General features: G+C 37.0%; 1 protein-coding gene across 4 annotated transcripts in view; it reads left to right on the top strand.

Moving 5' to 3' along the window:
- Positions 1–16,539, top strand: part of LOC131437705 (serine/threonine-protein phosphatase 4 regulatory subunit 1-like) — a 474,879-nt gene that overhangs the window by 337,931 nt on the left and 120,409 nt on the right. The window lies entirely within an intron of this gene.

A 16,539-nucleotide genomic window follows, 5' to 3' on the forward strand; every position in this document is an offset into this window, starting at 1 on the left:
TTACAGACTTTTGCCACCCTGTCTGAAGACATTCGAAATTTTTATCTAAAATTGTAATATTAAAGATCCAAAAGTAAAGGTTTTCGTTCTCCAAATATATACATAAAAGAAAAATTGATCTAACACTTTTTACTGGATTTATGCTGAAAAAAAAATCTGTTTCAATTCTAGAAACTAACAAGAAAAAAGTGGCAAAATCAGAATATAATTTTTTCCAATATAATCGAAACTTGGCACACGTTTTCAGAATGGCAAACCATTTATTTTGCGCGGATGGAAAGATTGATTCAATCCAAGACTGAATTTTAAAAATGTATTTTTGCTAATAATAAAATTAATAATTTGCTCTACTAATGATATTGACATTAAGACATTAGCCCTTCCATACTTTCGTTCCAATTTTCAAACCCGCCATCGGCACCAGACTGTTTTCGAATGACGATGCATTCATGCAATCTTCAAAAATGTAAAACCTAAAATAAGAATTATTTATATGTATGTAATAGTTGTAGTTAACAATGATGTAATTGAAAGACTAAAAACTACATAAGATACAAAAAAAAAAACATGTGTCAGGGTACAACATTCCGATGCAGTAACTGATTTTCTGTTTCAATAGACTTCATAAGCGATTCTAAGCGTGCAGGATCATTTCATGACTATGTGCTATGATCCCACTACCACTACTAATGAATACTATTATTTTAAAACTTATAGTATGGCTAATATAATGGTATATTTCATTTAGAATAACTGTTTTCATATGTTTAAAATTATGTTTGATATGTTCAATCGGCCCAAATCAACCAAAAACGCACCTCTTCGACTTTCATGTCTAAATATTTCGAGAACTGAAGAAAGGTCTAGAAGCAAATTTTCTTTTTTCTATCGGTGGATTTTTTTTTTTGGGTGTCTAAATTACTATTTTATTTGTCAAAAACTTGAAGATGGTAAATTGTGTAAGCTGTAACTTCGTCAATTTTCCAATTCACACTAGCAAAAAGTGTACCAAATTATGGTCTTTAAGTCAAGGTTTAAAATGAAATCGTTTAATGAAATATTAAAGAGACGTTTTATAATTTTAGTTTTTCGGTTGGTTTTCTAATTTTTGATAAAGTATTCTACTTTTTTCACATTGTATATTTTTTAGGAGTGCTCAACCGATTTTCTTACAATTTCTTCTTGGATGCAATTTTTGTACAACTTACCGTTTTAGTGTTACCACGTTTTGAAGAAAGGGTATGGAGAAATACGTACGCCATTTTTAAAAATCAGCCTTAAGTCGAACTGGTCTCTTCATCCGTGGGAAATAAATGTTTTGTCATACCGAAAAGGTGTGCAAAGTTTCATCCGAATCGGAAGACGTCAATTCTAATGACTTGCTAATCATTTATGAAATTGCTCTCATATTTTCATGAATATGACAAATAGGGATTCTCCAAAAAAACTGTTCATCGAATCTTGAATAAAAACAAGAAGATTCATTTGGGCATGAAAGAGAATAACTTTTTCAATTTGTGAATAGTGCTGAGTAAATTTTCGATTTTTTTACATTTTCTGCAGGACGGTTTAAAAGTTTAAGCCTATGGAATTCCGAAACCGGAAGCCGGATCCGGATTAAATTCACGAGTTTTGTATATGACCATAACAACTTTCATTTGAATGATTTGAAGTAATTTAAAATGAGAAATCGAAGTATGTTCCGTTTGGGAATGTTGAATCATTATTTCCGGTACTTCCGAAACAAGAAGCTAGGGACCAGTATAACTTAAAAGAGATTATTTACACATTTGCCAATAATATCCACAAGTTAGAGTAATTTATAAACAATATTCCATGAAATTGCAGCTCGTTACTTGGTCATTTATGAGCAAACATCACTAAAACCAAAATTTTCACACAAATCAGCTATCTCTGAAAAAAGTTAGTGCAAAATTTATTGTTTCGCGCATATCACCCTGTAATTCCGGAACCGGAAGTCGGATTTGAATAAAATTCATGAACTTTGTATTGAACCCTGAGACGGTTATCAAACCGTTGTGTATAGCGAGGATGATAAAACTGTTTTGTTTTCAAATGTTTTCAAAAATGCATGAAACATCGAGTTTGATCTAGTTTTATCTCGACAAAAAATTGTTTGAAAAAAATCGACTTTGGGACATTGTTGAAAGTTTGAGATTTCCGAAATCGATAAATTTTTTTGAAGTCAGATATCTTAGGAATGCACGAAACTTCAAGTTGTAGTGTAATCTCGAAAAATAAAGTATTAGAGAGTTGATTTAAAAAAAAACGGGGTAACCAGATCTCGACGTTTCATGTATTTCTAAGACAAAACAAAAAAAAACGAATAGTTTTGAAAATTTTCTTAATTAAAACCGCGTAGCTTCGAAAATCCGCGTAATAAAGAACCGCATTAAAAAACCGCGTGAAAAAAGCTTTTTATTTTTTTGTTCAATCTGCGATGCGATGTTTCGCTCAAAGGTCGCCATGTTTGTTTCCAGAGATAAAACTTCTTCTTGGCCGACTGCATAAAACTTCGTTTGTAAGTTTTGAATCTTTTCGCTACATTTAAATTGTGTATGTGATATGATTTTCCAAAATAGCTGCTTGAAATTGGGGACAGGCTTTCGATAGGGTTTGCGTCGGCAGACATGAGGGATGCGATGCAAGATTCCTCCTTCTAGACGTGTCAGAGGCAATTTAAGGTCATTGTATTCTTGTAGGATTTAATTTCTGTTATCTGGTTCAAACATCTTCCGGGTCGTCTTCGTTCGTAAGTTTCGAGCTGTTTAGCTACATCTAAATTTGGCGTGAAAAGCTCGAAGCAATTAGTTTTTCGCTTCGAAAAGCACCCCCAAATGTACACTTTTGGCGGATATTCAACAGTGTACTGAAAGAAATCGGTACCGTTTCCCAACCAGGCACGTTTTCTTGAACCCATACCTGTTGCGTTGCTTCAACGGAGTAAAACCATTGTTTCAGACTGTTATCAGCACCCGGAAGTCGGATTCGGATCGACTTTTCGGGGACTTTTTAAAAAATTTCAAGACCTTTTTTTTAAACTTTAGTTTGAGAAAATTTCCGAGAATTGAGTGCGCATTTTCTCATATTTCCGTGCCCATTTTCTCATAATGGAGTGCGCATTTTCGTGTAACTCTGGAACCGGAAGTCGGATAAAGATAAAGATAGCAGGCGATGAGACTATAAGTCATTTTGTTTGAATCTAAGTTTGTTAAAACCGGTTCAGTCATGTCTGAGAAAATTGAGTGACACACACACACACATTTCGTGATCTCGACGGCCTGAGTTGAATTACCATTCAACTCAGGCCGTCGAGATCACAAAATGGGTGTGTGTGTCACTCGAGTCTCCGGGCCTCGGTTATGAAGTCGATTTTCACAGCGTTTGTGTAGCGTTTCTATATGAGAATTGATTTTTTTTTCAACAGTACTAGTATTTTTTTTTCATAGTCCTTATAATTACCTAAAACATTGCAGAAGATACCACATCGATGATCAACCCAGCGTTTCTGAAATATGTATTGTAGAACATTTTTGCTCCGTCCCCTCTCAAAAGTAAGGCTAGAGTGAAAATGGCAAACTTTTGAAGCAAATTATCTCTTTTGATCTTAAAGAATGCATATGCAAAATTTTTGCCAAATCAAAAAATACAAGAAAAAATCGACCTTCGATTTCGTATGGAATTGCTCTATCATATGAATTTATATATATACCATTTTTCTGCTTAACAGATGTGCTTCTGTGGTTCAGTCAACTAACGAACTAGCTTCGTAACCTATCTAATGATTGCGGTTCGAGTCTCAGTCTCTAATTGATTGTTTTTTTCCGTTTATTTCATTGAAACCGCACATTTTGTTTTCGAGCTGTGCTGATTCAACGATCGTGTTCAGCATAAAAAAATCGTTACATAATTGGATCGTCCGGACGGCGTTCTATTTTTTGACAACATTCCCAATTTGTGACCTCAAGTGACCTCAATCTCAGTTTAAGTGCCGATTTATGGCAAGACTTACCGAGACACACTCTTGCGATCAAGGAATCACTTGAGAATTTGAACACTTAGGGGTTTTTGGTTTCTACGTAAAGTACATATTTAGTTTCGATTTCATCGCGTTTCGCCTTTGGATCATCAGTGCTCAAAGCAGTTCGTGTCATATCCTTATATGGTCACATAAATAGTGTGGACTTTTCATCTGCTTAGCGGTTCAAATTGAACTGTTAGGCGGATATGGCAGTTGAATTTGAACTGCTTTTAGCACTGATGAGCCGAAGGCACTTGAGAATGTTTCACGATGGAAATGGCAACAAGCGTTTAGGCAGACCCTGTCAGCTTGGAGCGAAATCAATCTTCAGTTCAACAACGCCATCGCACGGCATCACATTCAACATATCATATCAATTGTATGGGTGCGCAGCTCTGCTATTTTGGCGCGCACGAATTTGACATTTCTCTCCCCAACTTCTATGTATTAGATTCGATGCGGACTCACCTGAGGGCGACATGCTCGCAAAAAAGGATGTTGCCAATGATTTGTTCGGGAAATGTGAGAGCTGGATATCTTGTTAATATGATGTCTTTGGTTTAGGGGAACGTGTCACCTGAGCCAATTGGTTCCGATTCCTGATATTTTATATAATTCTATAAATCTTCAAATGTGTGACTGTTTTTAAACACTACTAACATGAGGATGAGGATGCGGAGTTAATCTTTGAAGTTAGTAATTCAAAGCTCTATAACTGAATGCCTTTGCATTGCGGAACGATTTGAATTGTTTTTCGTCAATGGATGCCAGAGTCTATACCGAAGGATAGACTTAATTAAATCCAGTTACATCTGCATCGACGAACGTTTCGTTTACTATCAAGATTTGTACGGCTGTCTGTCTCATCACTAGCTCAGTATTTGTGTGATAAAAGGGAAAAGTATTTTGAAATGAATTCCAATCGAATTAATTTTTGCCAAGAAATAAATTTCGAAGATTTAACTAACTGAACCGATGTAGGAATATCCAGTATAAATAAACTTGGTTATAACGGCAATTGAGATTTTATTAGAGTTGTGAGCTCCCAACCGAATTTTTTCTTAGTGAATTAAAACCTAACCGCAAATATTGAAATTGATTTTACCACAAATCTTCTGCCTATCGTAACATGTTCCATTTAACTAAGCATCCAAATGTCGTTCACTTCGTCGCTTCAGTCCATTATTAGTGTCTTGCTTTCAAACTCCTGGGCACCGTAAAATGGTTGGGAGTTGAGGGAGGAGTAGACACGGGACAATCAACCAACCCGAGTTCGTTGACCTCCATCTCGGTTCCGGAGCTTGGCACTCGATGCCAAGCACCGGGCTGTGGCGTTAAAATATCTGAAAATAGTCCCAAGCCACCAAGTAAAAGCTCTCCTTCAGCGCCATTTGAATATTAATTTTTTAAATTTAAATAGTTCCACCGCTCGCTAACGCTGGAAACTGAAACCTGGGAACAGCCAACAGCCGCTATAAGCGTACCACCTCATCATTCCATCCATCTATTGATCCATCCAGCGAACTAGCAGCAGCCACAAAAAAGCATCACCAATCAACTTGAACTTCAGCACGAAATCTTGGGGTTGTTCATTACACGCCGAGGCGAGCTCTATGATTTTCGCCTGCAGCCCGGTGAAGAGTTCCCAGCCTTCGTACGGCTTCAAATTGAATCGCCCGACTCAAGTGCGAACCATGCTCAACCGAGTCAGTCAGTCAGTCAGTGTGTTGTGTGTGCCTTCTCCTGCTTTTTTTTTATCAATGGATTTAAAATTTTCATTCATTAATGGTTCTTTCATTTTCTTTCGTTTCCCAACACTGATCTTCGTTCCATCTTGGAAACTTAAAGCAAACTTCTTCTATCATCATCATCAATATCATCATCAGCACCACCACCATCAACAACAACAACCGCAAAGCTGTAGCAGAGTAACGCATTTCGTGACTTTCAACGAGATGTGAGAAGATCAAGACTTTGAGCCAACATCAAGAAGTTCCATAGATCTTCTTATTCATCTTGTTTCAGTACAAACTTCAAAACACGGAGCATACAGCATAGCGCAGAAGGGAACTTTATCGTTCCATAGCCCCATCCTTCCGTCCATCCGTTCGTTCGTTCGTTTGTTCGTTCGGCATCATGGATGGCTTTTCAGCGTGGCGCTCTGGTTGCTGCTCCTGCTTTGCGTTTGTTTGAAGCGTTAAACATAAATAATAAACACGAGTAAATAGACCAGTCGTGCAGTCATCCGGGTGACTTACTTTGAAGCCAAGCGTCCGACGGTTTCCCTGCCGGTTCTGGATTGGTTCCAAGCTATTTGCATCGAACAACATTTCTTGCTGACATATCGCAGATTTAATAGTTATGAATTACAAGGATCAGAGAAGCAACATATTTTCTGTTTGGCAAATTTCTAGAAACACTTATTAATGTCTTTCCTGATATGCCGAACGAATTTTGCATACTAATAATCTTATGTTGAACCGCGACGTGGCATTAGCAGCTCAACATAAACTGCTAATGGCCTGATGAGTCGAAGACGAAACACCTTAGTCGTGCAAAAAACTAGTCACTGACGGGGTCGCTAAAGCCTCTAAATAACTACTAGCTGTTGACGATCAGAAAGTCGTTGCATATTCTGCTGGTCGACACATAGTAAACTCATTAGAAGATGCTTGAATATTTTCGGTGATTATCTGTCAAAATGGAAAATTAAACCAAATGCAGCAAAAACGCAATTAATTATCTTTCCTCATAAGCCAAGAGCTTCTTTTCTTAAACCAAACAATAATCACATTCTCAAATTGAATGGCTTGGAATTGACATGGTCTGATCAAGCTAAATACCTAGGTTTAACGTATGACAAAAAACTCACTCTCACATTGAAGGAATCCAGGCAAAGTGTAATAAATATATTAAATGTTTAGAAATTCTAAGCTCTGTCTAAAAAACAAATTGTTAATTTATAAACAAATTTTCAGACCAGCCATGCTTTATGCAGTACCAATTTGGTCAAGTTGTTGTTCCACCAGGAAGAAAACGCTTCAAAGGATTCAGAATAAAATTCTGAAAATGGTTTTGAAGCGTCCTCCCTGGTTTAGTACAAATGAGTTACACAGACTCACAAATGTAGAACCATTAGATGTAATGTCACATAATATTATAAGCAAGTTCCGACAAAAATCGATGAAATTTTCAATTGAATCGATTCGCTCTCTGTATTAGTTAGTAAGTTAGTATATAAGTTCCTTTTCCCCATTACACAATAAAAGTAGGCTTACAATTTTCCCTACATAAAAATCACAGAATTGCGGATGCAAATGATGTCTTCATGCTAATAACCAAATAATGTATATAATAGGGCTGGAAAGTCACCACTTGTGGCTGAATACTCAATTTAAATCTCAATAATTTAATTTTAACTCATTCTAATAAATATATATTAAAAAACAAATTTCAATATCTTTAGGTCTGCTTAGCGCTTTGTGTTGAACCTAGAGATGGCATTAGCAACTCAACATAAACTGCTAATGCGCTGATGGATGGAAGACGAAAAGTAAAGCTATCGAATATTGGTTATTTCGAAAAACATTATTAATTGCTAAAAAAAAACCTTCTTTTATGATCACTTTTGTTGGTTTTTTTTTGTGGCATTATTGGCACCACAAATGCCAAAAAATGTTATTTTCACAAACACAACTAACATGTTCCACACAGCAAAAAATGGTGAAATTTGCAGGTGACGCAAATCCACATATGACTCATTTCATTAGAAAGTAATTCGTAAAATGACTGAATTTTACAAGAACGATTCAAATATGTTTCAAACACACGCATAGCTTTTCAATCAGACGTTTGAACTTTCATGTTTTAGTACTTAAAAATAAGTCAGAATACATTAAGTGTGCAGAGATTAAAAAAATATGACATTTAGAGGAGACTAAATTCATTAAAACGTAATTCATTAAATGACTGAATTTTACCAATATCGCCTAAATTTGTGGCAAACATATCCACATAGAGAAAAATTATGAGTTTTGCAGGTAACATAATTCTAAAAACGATACAATTCATAACTACTAAACTTGTCAAATGACGCTATATTCCATTCGTACAGAATTTTTCAGACTCTGACTGAATTTGCACTCGGCTACCAAGTGCCGCTTTACGGGTTTTTTATGTATCATTTATTCATTAAGCAGATATGTGCTTCTGTGGCTCGCTCGGCTAACTGGCTTGCTTTGTGATCTAATGTTTCCCGGTTCAAGTCGCGCTGTTGCTATCGATATTTTGATTATTATTTTATTATTATTATTTAGCCATGTAATTTTCAAGTCACACAATTTTACATGTTCTTGAATATCAATTTGTGTGAAATACAACGCTCGCATCTTGTAAGATGTAAAATCACAAGATTTTTTCTAACTGTGCAGTATTACACGCAGGCACGATAATTTACATATTTCGACTCGTAAAAATACACAGCGTCAGTTTCAGACGACGTGTTTTTTTCCTATCATATAGAAAAGGTTATGCAATCGGTGTGAAACCGTAAAGTCGGCCGAGGCTCGGAGCGCCGAGTGTCATATACCATTCGACTCAGTTCGTCGAGATCACAAAATGTCTCTCTCTGTGTGTGTGTATGTGTGTGTGTGTGTGTGTGTGTGTGTGTGTGTGTGTGTGTGTGTGTGTGTGTGTGTGTGTGTGTGTGTGTGTGTGTGTGTGTGTGTGTGTGTGTGTGTGTGTGTGTGTGTGTGTGTGTGTGTGTGTGTGTGTGTGTGTGTGTGTGTGTGTGTGTGACAAATAATGTCACTCAATTTTCTCAGAGATGGCTGCACCGATTTTCACAAACTTTGATTCAAAAAGGTCCCATACAAAGTTCCTGAGTTTCATTTAGATTCGATTTCCGGTTTCGGAATTACAGAGTGATATGCACAAAAAAAAAGGAAAATAATAGTCACACACGTTTCTCAGAGATGGCTGAACCGATTTTCACAAACTTAGATTCAAATAAGAAGTTCTTATGGCCTCATACAATGCTCTTGAATTTCATATGGATCCGACTTCCAATTCCGGAATTACAAAGAAATATGTGCAAACTTATTAAAAAATGAGGATTTTCTCGGAAATTTCTTTATCGATTTTCACAAACTTAGAAGCAAATAAAAGGTCTTGAAATTCTTTAAAAAGTTCCCGAAAAGTTAATCCAGATCCGACTTCCGGTTCCGGTATTACAGTGAAATTAATGAAAATTTTTAATTTCATGAGTATTTTTTCACAAGCGATAGCTAAACGAGGTGCACATTTTTATAAAACTTAATGCTAAATTCATCTAGTTGATAGATCTTTTTAGTTAGTGAATATTTAAAACCACTTTGGGACTAGTAGTCCTCGGTTTCCGCTTTCTGAAAACACCGATAATAGTGAAGAAAATCTCCATAAACGGAACTCACTTCGATTTCTCAGCAACGGTTAAGTCGATTTTCACGAATCATGATACGAATTAAAGCTCTCATTGTCTTTAAATATACTGTGCAATTTCATCCTGATCCGACTTCCGGTTCCGAAATTATAGGGCGATGAGTGTCAAAACATTCAAATCGTCATTCAAAATGACGATTCAAAACTAGTGCGCGACGACGTTACGTGTCGCTTTGCTCCGCTCGCAGCGTGCTTTGTGCAATTTCGTATAGCATATTTTCTAGATAAATCGATAGATATGGGCTTCTTTGCTCGAGCCGTAAGGTGAAAGTGAGTTCCGTGAGAAACATTTTCGTCAGGTTTGTGACTCGTCATTCGATTGTTTTCGTTCAGTATGAGTTTTTTCACAATTTCTTACACGGTATTGTTGCCAACCTTATTCGCTATCTTCTTCAGATCGAATGTTATTTAAGTTCTTTTTCAATTTTTTTTTTCAAACTAACGATCGATCATTTTAACTTTAATCAGTATCCAACGCGAAAACAGACAGGAAAAAGACTGAATAAGGGAATAACGAAAATCAAAAACTACCTAATAGGGTAAGGGCTCCCTATTTCATCTGAGCTCCTATTTCCATCTCATCCATTCACCTCATTACTTTGAACATGAATAGCCTGTACAAATCTGTATTACATTTAGGAAATCTGTACTCTGATTTAAATCAGTATGCGAACGCAAAAATCTATACAATACTGATAAATCTATATGAATGGCATCTCTGACTCTGCATTTTGTTTTTAGAAGGACTAATGCCTAAATATAAACAATTCCTTTTTTGTTTTGTTGTTAAGTTTACCAAATTAACTGCACAGTAAAATTTTAAATTTAAAACAAAAGGTAACCAAAACGGCCCAAAAATTTTTAAACGTTGAAAGGATTCAAAACTGATTCTAAAAATATCGTGTGTTGTCTTATAGTTGACATTAGGCCATTTTTAAGAAAAATTCGGACATTTTGAGCCTGAGAGTGTAATAGTGCAATGTTTTGTTTTGATTGCTGTCGCCATTACTAATTAATAGGATGAATAAAGGACCAACGATAGGATGAATAAAAATCCTTTGAGATGGAATTAGGAGCAGAGTAGTGAACATATAAGAAGTGTTTTTAGCTGATTTTTTTTACCATTATTTTAATTTCCAAGGAATGTGAATCAATTCTTCATTTGGAGCAAGGCGAATTATGCAGAAACATGAAAAAATCATAGTGATTTTAGTGGCTAAATCAGGTTTTTAAGGTAACGTCCTTACAAATGAGATGAAATATGGAGCCATTACCCTAGTATTTTTCAAACGAGTCTAAACGGTTCAGCCATGTCCGTGAAAATTGAAAGAAAAAAATGCGTTCTGTCGGTTACGTCACTTATACCATTATATCTACAGAATCAGAAATGACAGCGAATTGATCTTCGGAATTTAATTCACATACAATGACATATGAGCCTAAGTTTGCTAAAATCAATTCAGTCATGCCCGAGAAAATTGAGCGGGTAGAAAAAATGCGATTTATCGATTACCTCGCTTATACCAATATAGCTCCGGAGCCGGAAGTTTTATAACATTAGGGGTCTCCGCAGTTCCGATCAAATAGACAGAGACAAAACAGTCTTTCTGAATGGAAACAAGAAAGTTTGAACGGTGGTAGACTAGCAAAATATACAAGTCAATACACCCTGTACTTTTGGAACCGGAAGTAGTATTCGAAAACCTCCGGAGCTATAAGCGACGTAACCGACAGAACGCATTTTTTCCGCTCATTTTTCTCGGACATGGCTGAACCGATTTCTACTAGCTTAGACTCGTTTGAAAAATACTATTCGATAGTGAATCAAGGTCGAAGATCAAATGCCTGTCACTTCTGGTTCCGGACATATAATGGTATAAATGACGTAACTGACAAAAAAAAACGTTCCAGAATACCATAAAAGCGAGACTTAAACTTGTAGCTTTTCATATTCGAGGAAAATCGTAAGCGGGATATTTACCGAATAGATATAAAATTTCTCCACTGAGATAATGCCCCAAAAAAAAAAAACGTTGCACCCGGGACGAATGCCCCTTCGCCACTTTTACTTGGCTCAATAAATAGGTTTCTGAAGAAACGGGTTGTCTCACGTAACTAACTAACGTCAACTTACTGAACCGAAAGCTTACAGACTTATTTCGAACAGTTTGACATTGATATCATTTTCTCAATTAATCCGTTGATTTTATTATGCCAGTCTGAAACAGTTGTTGCGCGAATAATACACCGATGCGAATTAATTCATACCAACCAATGCTGGACCGCTTCGGGTTCTACTGGCTGCTCCAGCCGTAGCCGAAATCCTGACCGGTGCACGCCACATCAGCATCATCGTCGAAGGGCTTTTTACTCGAAGTTGGCTGCTCATTGCAGTATCCCGTGAAAAAATAAACCATTGATTTTACAGCATAAACAATTGATTCGCAATTAGATATATGGGCTACAATACATTTTATTGTATCTTGACAAGATTTTTTTCATTTCCAACGATTCAATGTATTGTTCCTACGATTCTACAATTGAATTTATTGTACACGTGATGTTTTAAACAATATGCAAACTGTACATTTTATTGTTTTCCAAGAAAACATGTATGAGAAAACTTCACGATTTGAATTGTTACGATACTTAACAACCTATGCATTCTATTGTAAAAAGCATTTCCACAATTGATTGAATAGTGTATAACAATACATTAAAATATTTTTCAATGGTCAAATCAAAATTGTGGCAGCTTTTGTAACAGCAAATCGTATTGTTTTTCAACAATATTTTTTATTCGGGATGATTGGCGTGTTTCCACAGTACCATCAGTGCCTTCGGGGTCCTGTGGGGCTCCAGTGAACATTAGCGCCCGCTGTCCACAACAACGTTGTTGTCGTCATCGTTTCTTCACAGGACAATGATATTTCGGTTGTGCAGTGTCTTTCTATCCTATTTCGCCACCGTCGAAACGGAAGAAGGCCTGCCTCGATTACTGGATGAAGCAATCAGTTATGTTTGAACAATCAAACAATTTCCTCTCGTTCTCTCTCACAGATGGTGTCGCAATCGCATGGTACATCTAGGAATTCGGATTAGCAAGATCGAAGGCTCTCGGCGGTCTCAGGAATGGAAAGGAATGTTGAATGGTCACTAAACTGGTGGCGAACATCGAACCTGAACGGTCGGAGCAAAACACACAAATAGAAATATAATCGGCAAACCGGTGTGTTGCGTGTCAGCAAATTTTGGCTCCAGTTTGGAATTGATTTTCTTATTTATTGTTATTTTGCGACTATTTTTCCCTTATTCATGCACCGGAGGAATGTGCCGATGACGACACCTTTTTCCGATGGTGTTGACCTTGTTCTGGTTAGCCAAGAAATTTAAAAAAATGTATATCACGAACAGTGAAATTGACGTGTTGCTTGTTGTTGATGTTTTGAATGTTATACCCGTTTTTGGAAACGACAACCGACAGCGGTATTGAACTTTGCCGATACAGCATACCGCGTAATGTAGGTTAGTGCGCAGTACCCCGGGTTGTATTCGGTGTGCGCAGTTGGAACCGGTTTCACGGTGTCCACTTAAATCGCGGCGGTGATGTGTGGGAAAAAAATCTGAAATATCGCATCGGGTCAATCCGCGATGATGCGAGCGCTGTGGGAAATGGTGCTTTCTAAAAGGTGCGGTATTTGTTTGTCCGGATAAACAACTGGACCGATTGAAATATGGCGGAGGTTGTGCGGGAGTAGTCAGTCAGTAGTCTGCCCGAATTGGGACCTAATGAAGCAATGCCATGATGAACTACTTGTTTTCTAAATCTTAGGGCATTCAAATTCGAAATTACTTGCTTTTCGTAGTTCTCGTAGAATTGACTTTATTAATTGGAACGAAAACAGTGGCTTTTGATTGCTAGAATGAAAATTGATATATTCGATAGTAACTTCAGTTTTGCACCCCGTTATACAGGGTTGCGCAAAGGAACATGACACGTTTTGTTCTCCGGTTACACTGGAACCAAACAAGGAAGGGAGAAATCGAACAGTAGAAGAATGGAGATTTATTTTCTTCTAGTAGTTTTCCATCATGGACCACGCTCACCGCGTCTTAATTTAAAACTCGTTTTTTGAAGAATCAGTCGTACGTTACAACTATTTGTGAGTTTAAAGAACATTTCAAATTACAGCCGAAAATGCCATCTGTGAAGCTGTGGATGAAAAAATATTGTATTCTATGACCAACATAAAATTTCCGAGCCGCGTCCGGACAGTCCGGGCACCAGTAAATGTTGAACGAGTTTGATCCGCTCTTGTGAAGAGTCCCGCGCGGTTCGGGTAAGAAACATGCGGCTGCTCTTCATTCTTCTACTGTTTTGTTGTTGGTTAGTTTTCTGGTGTAGCATTTCGGAGCTTTTGTCATTTTGCATAAAAAATGTGTCAGGTTCCTTTGCGCAACCCTGTAATTGAAATATTAGTGTTGTTTTTCTAGCGATTCAAGCCGTTTAAGATATTAATTTAGGTGTCATCCATCGATTGTAAATTGTCGTAGTCGATAGAATAGCATTGTGCTTCTGAATGAATAAAAGTTACTGAATCTACCTAGGGCTGTTGTACCAATAGTCATAGTATTAGTAGAGCTGCCATGTTATTCTTTCTTTCTTTCTTCTTCCAATTAAATAATTGTGATAAAATCAGATACAATATTTTTGCATCGTCTTTAAGAAACAATATCACAGAAAAAAATAGTTCGGAAATTGTTCACGACAAGAAAACTCCAAACGAATGCAGCTATTTTCATCTTCCACTTAAAGTCAATCCATCGAACAGAGACAGCACATCTCACTCTAACTAATGGTTTTTGTATGCGAGATGACTACATCCTTAAAATCTTCAAAAAAAAAACCGATAGGCTTTCATAAGAATACGAATAAATTGACGCAAACTGACTTCAAAAATGAACACCATTAAATTACCAAATAGTCTTGAAGCACCTAAGGTTTAGCAAAATATCGCACCAGGAACGTTATTGTTTGTTTCACCTTCTTTAATGGTGCCAGTCGCTGGCTGGACATCGTCAGCGACAGACCCCTATGAAGGTAGTATTGATTGTCTGCCATTTCCTACCAGAAGCAGATTGTTACGGAAAATCAAACCGCAATTGTTTTTAACGATTTATTAATTTTTAGTTTGACGTAAAGCCGTCATAACTAAGTTCAGTTTTTGCAATGACTGAGCGGAAACATATATTGGAGAAGCCAAATGAAAGAAAAACTAGAAAGTGACAAGCGATTATAAATACACTCTCCTACTCAATGCTTGATCGAAGAAATAGGTATAAAGCGAGAAGACTAGTGTTTGATGGACAGAGAAGATGTTTGGATATAAGGTATCGGTCCGGTGACGGCCAGGATGTAGACCATGTTCGATGTACGCGCTATTGTGTCTGACTGGCGTTTCAGAGTGACTAAAACAAGATTCAGAGTGGTGAAATGGTAGCGCGTATGCACGGTATGCATAAGAACGCAGGTTCGAGCGTATATTTTTCCGAAAATTCATCTTTTCTGTTAGTTTTTCTTTCATTTGGCTTCTCCAATATGTTTCCGCTCAGTCATTGCAAAAACTGAACTCTTGTAATTGTTTCAATTTATTTTGCTTAAAACATGACCAGTGTATCCATTTCAGATCGAAACAAAAATGGTTGCGTTATGTGAGCGAAATCATATTATCATTATTCTAAATATGACTATTATTGTTATTATTTCATACATGTAACAGCCCAGCGATTGCGATGAATTCGTTCATGTACAACTGTGCACGATTTTAATCCTAGCTGCTTATGTGACCTTATAACGGAAGTGACATTTACAACTATTCACTGTCATCATGAGGTTTATAGCTCATGTACATCTCCGATATTGCTCAATTGCAGAGCAGTTCCCGCAGGTTGGAAATATTTGGGAACTCAAGCTTCGAAAGGGTGCATTTTAGTACATTTTGTTTTCACAATTTTATTAATTTCGTTTTTTTGCCTTTCTCTATAGAAAGGTATTAGAATTGCTGGAAAAACTGACTTTCGAACGGAGCCTCGGAGACCCATAGTGTTATATACCATTCGACTCAGTTTGTCGAGATCGGAAAATGTCTGTGTGTGTGTGTGTGTGTGTGTGTGTGTGTGTGTGTGTGTGTGTGTGTGTGTGTGTGTGTGTGTGTGTGTGTGTGTGTGTGTGTGTGTGTGTGTGTGTGTGTGTGTGTGTGTGTGTGTGTGTATGTGTGTATGTGTGTGTATGTGTGTGTGTATGTATGTGTGTGTGTGTGTGTGTGTGTGTGTGTGTGTGTGTGTGTGTGTGTGTGTGTGTGTGTGTGTGTATGTGTGTGCACTTTTCGAAGATATTTGAACGCGCTCAATTTTCTCAGAGATGGCTGAACCGATTTGAACAAACTTGGGCTCGTTTGAAAGCTACTGTCGGGCCATTGATCAAGTTCGAAGATCAAATGGCTGTGACTTGTGGTTCTGGAGATATGATTGTATAAGTGACGTAACCGACAAAAAGCGTTGTATTTTAACGCACTCAATTTTCTCAGAGATGGCTGAACCGATTTTAACAAACTTGGGCTCGTTTGAAAGCTACTATCGGGCCATTGATCAAGTTCGAAGATCAAATGGTTGTGACTTTTGGTTCCAGATATATGATGGCATAAGTGACGTAACCGACAAAACACGATGATTTTTACCGCTCTTATATATATATAAGGGTGCCAAAATTTTGGGATCACCTCTATTTTCGTTAAGTTCTAGTGCTCAAAAGTTTAAGCACCTCGAAAAGAGCCTTCATGCAAAATTTGACCTAAATCCTAAGAAGGGTTTTTCCATTTGCTTCTTGTTGACAAAAATAATAATTCGCAGCAATCTGTTGAAAAAAAAGTTTATTTTTGATAGATTTTGACTCAGGGCTCTTTGTGTGTATGCTACAAATACACTCAAGGTTTTTTTATACCAAAGAAAAAAATTGCATG

The sequence above is a fragment of the Malaya genurostris genome, chromosome 3, assembly GCF_030247185.1.
Source record: "Malaya genurostris strain Urasoe2022 chromosome 3, Malgen_1.1, whole genome shotgun sequence".
Taxonomy (NCBI): domain Eukaryota; kingdom Metazoa; phylum Arthropoda; class Insecta; order Diptera; family Culicidae; genus Malaya; species Malaya genurostris.